Here is a 10,021-nt window from a genome sequence, read left to right as displayed (position 1 = left end):
CTTAAGTGTATCACTGCTAAAAAGGCAGCCCAAATTTGCAACCATGGCCCGACCTAGGCCCCATCACTATCTAAGGGGCTCAAGGGCCAGGCCCAGCCTGCCTCAAAGCGAACAAGTTTTTTTGAAAGGACATTGTGGTAAAATCGTAGAATCCAATTTCAAACCCTAAAAATAAAAATGAGGTTAATTTGGTAATAAAGTTCAAATCTATACCCATTTATGTAACAAACTCCACACCATATAAACCTCTCATCTCCCTCACTGATTTCTGTCGTTTCCAAAACCCTAACCCTAGTGCTAAACTAGAACCAGAAACCTTCACCAAGATGGGTCAGGTCATCCGCACCCAGCGTAAAGGTGCCGGATCTGTATTCAAGTCCCACACCCACCACCACAAGGGTCCGTGGAGGTTCTGGAGCCTGGACTTCGGCGAGCAAAACGACTACCTCAAGGGTGTGGTCACCGAGATCATCCACGATCCCGGTCGCGGCACCCCACTCGCTCAAGTTACCTTCCGCCACCCCTTCCGGTACAAACATCAGAAAGAGCTGTTCGTCGCTGCCGAGGGCATGTACACCAGCTAATTCGTCTACTGTGGCAAGAAGGCCAATCTCGTTGTTGGCAATGTTCTACCGCTTAGATCCATCCCCGAGGGTGCCGTTGTGTGCAACGTTGAGCACCATGTGGGTGACCGTTGTGTGCAACATGGTGGGCATGTTTAGTAACTTTGAAAAATTGTTTTTGAAAATTGTTAATGATTTTTATGAAATAAAAATCATTTTAGAAATCTAAAATGTTTTTAACCCATTTTAAATATATTTTAAAAATAATTTTATATCTAGTGTTTTATTTTTAATCATTTTATGTGCTTATATATCATTTTTTTTCTTTTTGCTTAAAGAAAGTTGATAATCGATTTCTAAATATGAAAGTGCAGATTGCCCAATCAAAGCTTTCATGTCACGATCATCGTCAAGAAGTCCATACAAGTTCAATTGTACGCATGAAGTATATTCAAATTGCAAATACATATCATTTCTCATTTTGACATGACAAATCAATTTTTACTTTTTGCTTTTAATTGACTCACATTTGTTAAACTACTATTGTCATTTAACTACTTCATATATAGCTTATGGAACAAAAAAAATTGGACTTCATTCAATCATAAAACCACTATGTTTGAACATGTTGTAATGTGTCATGATGTTTTTAATGTTTTTTTTTTTTATTGTAAATGTGATATGAATACCAAAAAAATATCTTAACATATTATCATTAAAAATCTAACACCAATCTGTATTACGAAAATAATGTTCAAAAGTGCAAATAGTTCCAAATAAATAATAGACATGATTAAAGCATTTGACTAATTAATTTTGAAACATATAACAAAAAATAAGATAAATTATCCAACTATAATTACTTTCTACATTAACTCAATTTTTGTCATCTTCATTCATTGCATACATTCTTCTTTCAATAATCTCTTGTGGCTTTTTGTAGGTGTTACTATCACCAAATCTTTTGAGGGATGCCCATTTAAAGAAATAACAATAGTATTAGCATATTAACAACAAATGAAGCACTTGAAGATATCATATTGTAACATGTATTTCGATACAACATGTGTCAAACAAAGGTAAAAAAACATATACAAAGTTAGCAATGATCTTATAAAATACATTAAAAACATGGATTTAAACCATCATAAATAATGATAAGATTATAATTCCAAAATAGTGACATCTATAATAAAAAAGGTCATGGTCATGGTCATGTTAGGGATATATTAAACTAACCCACAATTCCCTAGTTTCATAAGAAAATTTAAATTTTCAAAATTATATTTTATCATAATTTTACTACATTTGTATTGTGAGTGTAGTATATTTATATTATACCTATGAACTAAAAAAACCACAACAACAACAACAACAACAATAACAACAAGAAGCTTTTTGGAGAAATTGAAATTCACAAACTTGAGACTCAGCTAAAGAAATTTTCCCCCTTGTTTTTTTCTTCCTTAATACACATAGGCAACAACTCATAAAGATGAAGAATGCTCTTTTGGTTTGTTTGTTTGTTTGTTGTTTTTCATTTTTTTGGCGGGGACAGGGAAGAGGGGGGTTAGGGGTTTTGTTAAGGGTAATTTTAACAATTAAAAAAAAAAAAAAACCTTTGGAGGAATTTTCACAATTTCTTCTCACCTTTCAAAGGACTTATCAAATTAGGTGACTCTTTCAAGTCATTTTCACCTCAGTCCACACCTTATTTGATAATTTTCCCACGTTTTACTCATAATTATTATCTAACTTTAGGCATGGGTGTCATTTGGGCTTTATTGTGCATTCACTTGAAACTTTAAGATATGAAAATTCGGTTTTGGTAAAGCATGTACTCATGAATCATGATTTCTATAGAGAATTTAAAATCATAATTCCAAAATACTAGGACAAATTTAATAAAAAGGTCATGTTCATGCTAAGGATATAGCAAACTAACCCACAACTACCCAATTTCGGAAGAGATTTTAAATTTTCGAAATTACTGTATTTGTATTGTAAGTGTAATATATTTGTATTATACCTATGTATTTTTTTTATATAAAAAAAATGTTTTTATATAGATGTCTATTTATACATTATTAGATTTCTTCTTAAATTCACCAAAAAAATAAAAATTAGAAATTGAAGTTCATAGATTTGAGACTCAATCGAAGTAATTTTCCCCTTTGTTTTTTTTCTTCCTTAATACACATAGACTACAACTCGCAAAGACTATTCTTTTTGTTTTTTGTTTTTTTTTTTTTTTTGGGTGGGTTGTTAAGGATAGTTTGGCAAATAAAAATAAATAAATAAATTGGCTTTTGGAGGAATTTTCATAATTATTATCTACCATTTCAGAGGACTTATCAAATTGGATGACCCTTCCTAATCATTTTCACTTTAGTCCACCTTATTTGATAATTCTCATACATTTCACTCACAATTAGTATCTAATCTTTTAGAGGACTTATCAAATCGAATAACCCTTCCAATTCATTTTCACTCCAATCCACCCTATTCAATAATTCTCATATATTACACCCACAATTATTATCTAACTGTAGGCCTAGTGTTGTTTGGACTTTATTGCGCATCCATGTGAAACTTTAAAATTTTGGTTTTGATAGAGCATGTACTCATGAGACATGATTTTTATAGAGCATGTGCTCATGAGACATGATTTTTGTAGAGAACGATGATGATGATTTTTGTAGAGAACCTAATATCATAATTCCAAAATAGTGGCATATGCAAACAAAATGTCATGATTATGATAGGGATATAACAACTAACCCACAACTAGCTATTTTCGTGAGAAATTTTAAAACTTTAAAATTATATTTTCTCGTAATATATCGTAATATTACTATATTTGCATTACAAGTGTAATGTATTTATATTATACCTATATATGTTTGTATAAATAAAAAAACAAGTTTTTATAGAATTGAGCATAGATTGATCTTTTTGTTTTTGTTTTTTTTTTTTCGGATTGTTAAGGATAGTTTTGATCATTTTAAAAAACCTTGTGGGCACAATTATTATCTAACTTTAGGCATGAGTGTCTTTTGGATTTTATGGTACATTCACGTGAAAACTTTTGAGGTATAGGAATTTGGTTTTGGTAGAGCATGAATAGAATATTTCACATGAAAGTTTTTAGGTATGGAAATTTGGTCTTGGAAGAGCATGTAACTCATGAATAGAATATTTTTTAATTTCAAGTTTCCCCTACTCATTTTCTATTCAAATTTTAGGGCAAGAAATATTCCACAAATTTCCCCTGGTGTTTGATATGCATTTCTAGCTAAGAATGAAGTTCTTGTTTGTGAGGAAAAAAACAGATCTCTTCCTTCTGAACTGAAGCCTCAGACTCCTTTCTTGTCAACGATCAGTAACAGTCGGAGATAAGATTAACAAAAGCTTGAGACTTCTTTCTTAGACCTTTCTTGGAACCAATCAATAACAACAACTTTACATTTTTTGGACTATTCAATGTTGCATGATCGACTCTAAACCCTTTCTTGTCAGCAATCAGTAATAACAACTTTACTTTTTTTTTTTAGGGAAACTTGTGTTTTGATGGGATCATTTGGGAAATATATGGTTTTCGGAACCCAACTTTATGAAATCTGAAAAATCAGTTTTTAATGTAGAAAGTTATATATTTTTCATGCACTCTGAGCTAGCTACATATTTAGTGCCGAGATTACCCCTAGGTCTAATGATTTTCCAAAATTATCCTCTCTTTTTTTCTCCCTTACCCATCATCCGCCTCTCTCTCCCTTCCCAGTGAAACCGGCCGACACTTTGTTGGCGTCATCACCGGCCGCCACTCATACCTCTCTCCAGTCGGCAATCCCCCTCTCTTTCCCTTTCCCTCATTCTCTTTCTTTCATTCCCTTTCGAGATCACCAAGAGAGAGAAAGAGGGAAGGGAAAATGAGATAGGGGGAGGTTGCCAGCTGGAGAGAGTTGTGAGCGACGGCCGGTGATGAAGCCGACAAAGTGCCGCCCGATTTTGCCGCCAATAAGAGGCAGCAAGAGTAGTGGGTCGCTGGTAATGGTCGACATCGCCACTACGACCGGCAATGGTGTTGATGAGGCGATAGAATTCATGGAGCGGTTGATAAGAGGCGAAGAGTAGCGTTTGGGCATAGAAGCGGAAGTGGAGGGAGAGAGGGACATGTATTTGGAAGAGACCTGTCTCGATTTGGGTCGTTTAGGAACGAGGCCATTGTCCTTCTTAGAAGGCAAAAGTAGAGGTCTAGTTGGATTCCGAAGATGGGTATCATGGGTGTCAGAGCCTTGGGGTTTGGTGGGTTGGTTGAAGATGCTTCAGAAATGGCAGCCACCATCATTAATATAAGTCACATTTCCCCCTACAAAAACACAGCTACAACCAAACCCAAAACCCAGAAAAAGCCATAGCTGAAAAAACAAAATCCAGAAATCCTAGAAGAAACACAAACCCCTGAATGGTTTTGGATGACATTCAACATTATCTAAGTACCAAAAAACCCCTGGATTCCATGTGGGCTTTGAATATTGGAGACAGATAGAGAGTGGGGAGAGTGGTGAAGATTTGTGTAGAGTGTGAAGAAGCAGAAAGAAGAGAGTAGTGGCGGCCAGTGATGACGCCGGCAAAGTGCCGGTCGGTTTCACTAGGGAGGGAGGGAGAGGTAGATGGTGGTATGAGAGGACAAAAAAAAATGAACAAAAAGGATAATTTTGGAAAATCACTAGACATGGTGGGCAATTTTGGCACAAAATATGCAGCCGTCTCAGAGTGCATGAAAAATATATAACTTTCCACATTAAAAGTTGGTTTTCAAATTTCATAAAGTTGGGTTCCGAAAACCATATAATTCCCAAATGGCCCCATCAAAACACAAGTTTCCCTTTTTTTTGGACTATTCAATGTTGCACAAACCTAAAGATAAAGACATTTCATAACTCATAATTGGCGTGGTTTGGGTTAGGGTTTTTGCTTTCTATTTTTGTTTTGGGTGGGGTTTTTGTTTTCAATTTTTTAAAACAAAATACAATAACTTATAAAATTCAATATCAATATGTTTAAAAATGATTTTAAGAAATCGTTTTTAGTCTTCTTAATACTTGAATGATAAAAATTCTCAACAATTAGAAATATCAGAAACGCTTTCTAAAACTATTACCAAACAGGTTCTAACTAGGTAATGACATTTAAACATTATTTAAAAAAGCTAAGGTATCCAAAAATTTTAAAACTTTTAAAAATAATTTTTCAAAGTATAAAATAAGTCCTTATTTTTATATCAAGTTAAGATAGAAGTCGTTTTCTATTAGATTGAAACTATTACTAGTTTCTATTTTTGTAAATATAAAAAAACATATAATTAAAATTAATTAAATATTTTTAAAATTTAAATTATTTAATCTCTATATAAAATAAAATTAAATAAAAGAAATTTAAAGAAATATATACAAATAATTTATTAAATTTAAAAAAATTCCTTTGTATTTTTTATTTTCACTTTTTTTTACAACCAATAAGAGGTATATATAATAAGATATTGGGATAATACTAACCGTGCATTTGATAGGGTTTTTATTCGAAGTATTTTTAGTGAAAGTACATTCTTTGAAAATGTTTTTAGAAGAATTGCATATTAAATTATTTTTTTTAAAAAAAAACTACAATTGATATTTTAATACTAGAAGTGTTTTTTCATATTTTTAAAAGTGTTTCTTAAATTTTACTAAACATTTAATTTTTTTTCAAAAACATTTTTTAAGTCAAAAGTGCTTCTTTCAAATGAATTCTAAAAAAACCAAATGAAGTTATTATTTAAGTTTATATTAATAAAAATAAAATTTGAAAAATTTCAATTTCAGCATAACGCTATTTTTATTCTTAAATTTATATATTATTGAACCAAACATGCCAATATCAAACATACAATTTTTATTTATTAACTAAAAACTATTCTTGCCCCCTAAATCTTATTAAATAACAATTGGCTAAAAACTAGATAAGTGCAAGAAATAGAATTGAGATATATAAACTAAAATAAAGTGAGATCATATTATTTTTTTAAAAAAATTAATTACTTAACATTGACAATCCCAAAAAGGTGATATGGAAGCAAAAGTTACTATTGTAAAATCACTTTTAGAAGGCCACATGTGATTTTTAGAAGAATCATTTTGTCAGGTGCAAGTCCAAAATTTACTTCACGGTATTTATTAAATTTTGAAAAAGATTTTTAAAGCTTCTCTAAATACCTCATTTGTATAGGAAAAGCACTTTGAAGTATTTAGAAAGCACTTCTACAAATGAATTACAAATGAGATCTTCATGAACCCTAAAGACAATCCAAACCTAATGCATGGTAATTTGAGCATGCCCATTAGAGGAAACAGGCCTAAAGAGCAATGCTTGTACATGATCTTCAACACTAGAAGTCTTGTTATCATCTCCATGCTGGTAAATGACTTGTGCACTTCTTGAGAGGTTAAAGGCAGCTTTGATGATTGAAAGAGGCAATGCAGACGAAGCAACCAGCTCCCCATTGAGCTCTACCCACAAGCTCTGGATCATCTGCCTTATGTGTTTCCTGCAGGCTTCATCTTCCAACACAGTATCCATCTCTCGCTCTCGCTTGTAGCATTCTATACTCAACGCGTTATCTCCTAATCAGAGCTAGCTTTGATTTGCTAGTACTATTCTTTCAAAGTTAAGGTTTTAGTGACCTACTCTTGCAGTTCCCAAGTCATCCCAAAGCCGAAGAATTTTCCCTGAGCAGGAGAAGATGTTGGGATAGGGCTTCAACATGGCCATATTTTCCTTAGTAAAACCTTGCCCCATAAGAAAAAAAGCATGCACCAAGGCCATGTATGTGCCTCCAGTGGTAACTGCATAGTTAGATACTCTTCTAGTGAGGGTACATGGCCACCTTTGAAACAATGTGCTTCAGCTAGGAAAGCTCCGAAGATGTCCATCCACTGCAACATGAAAATTAATATTTCTCTATCAGGCAGTAATTTCTGGTTTCCTTCGTATTCAATCACGTGGAATCCACAACAAACATCTGGACCACAATCCCACCCCATAATTACTCCCCCTGATGGGGATCCAAGACGGACACCTTCTATGGTAAATATTGATAATAGCCCCATCCCAACCACCTAGATATAGACTACTTTAAATTTAAAGAGTCTTCATGACTTAAAAATGTTTATATATATATATATATATATATAATGTAAGACATTATAATCGATCACCGTTCGTTTTAGGTCTTCTATGACGCTCCATCCATGCTCCTTCAAGATCCTGTATGCAATGTCATTAGTAGTGTTGTACAATGCCATGTAACATATCTTCATGTACTCAGGGAGCTGATCCATTGCACCAAGATCCCATCTACATGTCCAAATTAGCCTTCATGTTATTGATCATGCATGTAATGGATAAAACCGAAAAAATGCACAGAAGTAAGAAAATACTAAACCTTTTTACTGCATCAGTGAAGAGAGCAAGCTAATATCATCAATAACTAGTAAGATAGCAATGGCCTTGGTTAATTCGATGCGGCAGCTTGAATGCCTGGGATCTGGAAATATCCCCACTGCCCATAAGAAGCACTCCATCGGCCGGTCTCGAGCAAAATCAAGCTTATCAACAAGACCCAACTGTTTCCACCACCTTTATAGAATTGAACATGGATGGCCTTAGTCAAGAAATGAAATTAATCTTAGGTGAAATCAGTTTTCTATTATCTCAAATTATAATAAATTAAGGTTGAAAATTAAAAATTTACCTTACTATCTCAGCCAACTCTTTCTGGTGCAGTGATTGAACCATGTCGAAATCCAATTTTGCCAGCTCTAGAAGAGCTGAGTTCGGGTTGCTTTCCCTGCTATATTCGTCTATATAGTTTCTAGCCTCCAACCTCGCCATCCTCAAGTGCCTGGGAAGCTCGAGTGCCCGGCCGACATGGCTGCTAAAATGGGGTTCCATGTGCGGCATAGACTGTATGAGGTGAATCCTTGTGAACTCCTTGGCTTCTGCTAATACTTCTTCATTTTTGGCCCCCAAGTGAGATGCCTCATGTAAACTCAGCATAACCCATATGTCTTCAGTCAAGCTTTCCTTGAATTTTCCATTCTTATCCATGAACTTGCCAAAAACATCTGAGGCTCAGAACAAGAAACATTTCTATATATAGCCCTTGAAGAAATAAAATCATAAGAAAAGGGAGATCATTTTATATAATCAAAGGAAAACAGTTGACAGATGCAGATGCTTCTCTCCAGTAGATATATGATCTGTAATTTTCTGTGATGTTATTTGAAGATAAGCAAACAAAAACAAGGCATAGAAATGTGAAGAACTGAAAATGGAGATGGAGAGAGTGTTTACCAGAATGAGTTGGGAATCCATTTTGGCGAAGCAACCGGAAACGAAGGGCAGTGGTGAAGAGATCTTCACTGGCATTCCAGTCGCAGAACCTTTGCAATAGTGCATTTATCTCGCCTTCAAAATGGTATGATAGACCTAGCCTCTCAACTGTGTCTACCATCTCCATAGCAGCCCTTGAATCCCAAGCTCTATAGAATGCCTCCCGGGTTCTTTCCTTCACTTCTTTCATCCTTCTGGTGCTGCTATCAGCTTCAGAATTCACCGCCTGACACCAACCAAAAACCCACAACACTTAGTTAAATATCTGAACAGATTCAATGACATGGTTTCTAATTTTTTAAGAGCGAAATCACTACATGTGGAGATAGAGTTAAGGACTTGAGCAAAGAATAATCATGGCTTCCAAGCAGTGGCTTTGACGATGATGATGGTGATAAATGACACCTGGTGCAAGGGGAGGGGCGCGTCCGCCATGAACAAGGAGACGATGAGACTTGAAGTGAAGAAGCGACAAAGGAAGCCATGTGAAGGCGTGGTAACGAACCTGCTCATATTCAAAGCCATTTCTATTATAATAAGCAGCTCCGGCTTTCTCGTGGTGCTTTTACATTGCCATTTCTTGTGGTAGTCAGAGGGCTAGCTTGTCAACCACACGCATGGATGTCACAATTTCTGAAATTATTTAGCTGCTTTTTAACCGATTTTTATTTTTAAAAGAATTTTTCGACCACTGTACCATTTGTTTTAAAATAGCCATGAGGCCCACGACTTTCAAATTTAGAATTATCTTTTCAGCTCTAAAACTGTGTTGGAGAAAAAAAAAAAAAAAAACAAAAACAAAAAGGTGAGGTGATGTTTTTTTATTTTTTATTTTTTTTATTTTATGGAATAGAAAAAATTAAATATTTGAATTTTTTTATTTAATTAAAAATAATATGTTGATATCAACTATTATAATTAAACTCTAACAATTTGTACCTAATCGTATAAATATTGTCCGCTCTAGATTCGAAAGGGTCCTCACGGCTTTAAAACACGTTTATTTGGTTAAAAATAACTCATAC

The 10,021-nt window shown here is 34.2% G+C and overlaps 2 pseudogenes; one reads left to right on the top strand and one right to left on the bottom strand.

Annotated features, from left to right (window-relative positions):
- The first annotated feature begins 267 nt into the window (after positions 1–267).
- On the top strand, positions 268–994 carry LOC100267108 (large ribosomal subunit protein uL2-like; annotated as a pseudogene).
- A 6,712-nt stretch (positions 995–7,706) lies between these two features.
- Positions 7,707–9,536, bottom strand: LOC100244791 (probable terpene synthase 11; annotated as a pseudogene).
- Between the last annotated feature and the right edge of the window lie 485 nt (positions 9,537–10,021).

The sequence above is a fragment of the Vitis vinifera genome, chromosome 12, assembly GCF_030704535.1.
Source record: "Vitis vinifera cultivar Pinot Noir 40024 chromosome 12, ASM3070453v1".
Lineage (NCBI taxonomy): Eukaryota > Viridiplantae > Streptophyta > Magnoliopsida > Vitales > Vitaceae > Vitis > Vitis vinifera.
This window is presented reverse-complemented; position numbering and strand designations above follow the sequence as displayed.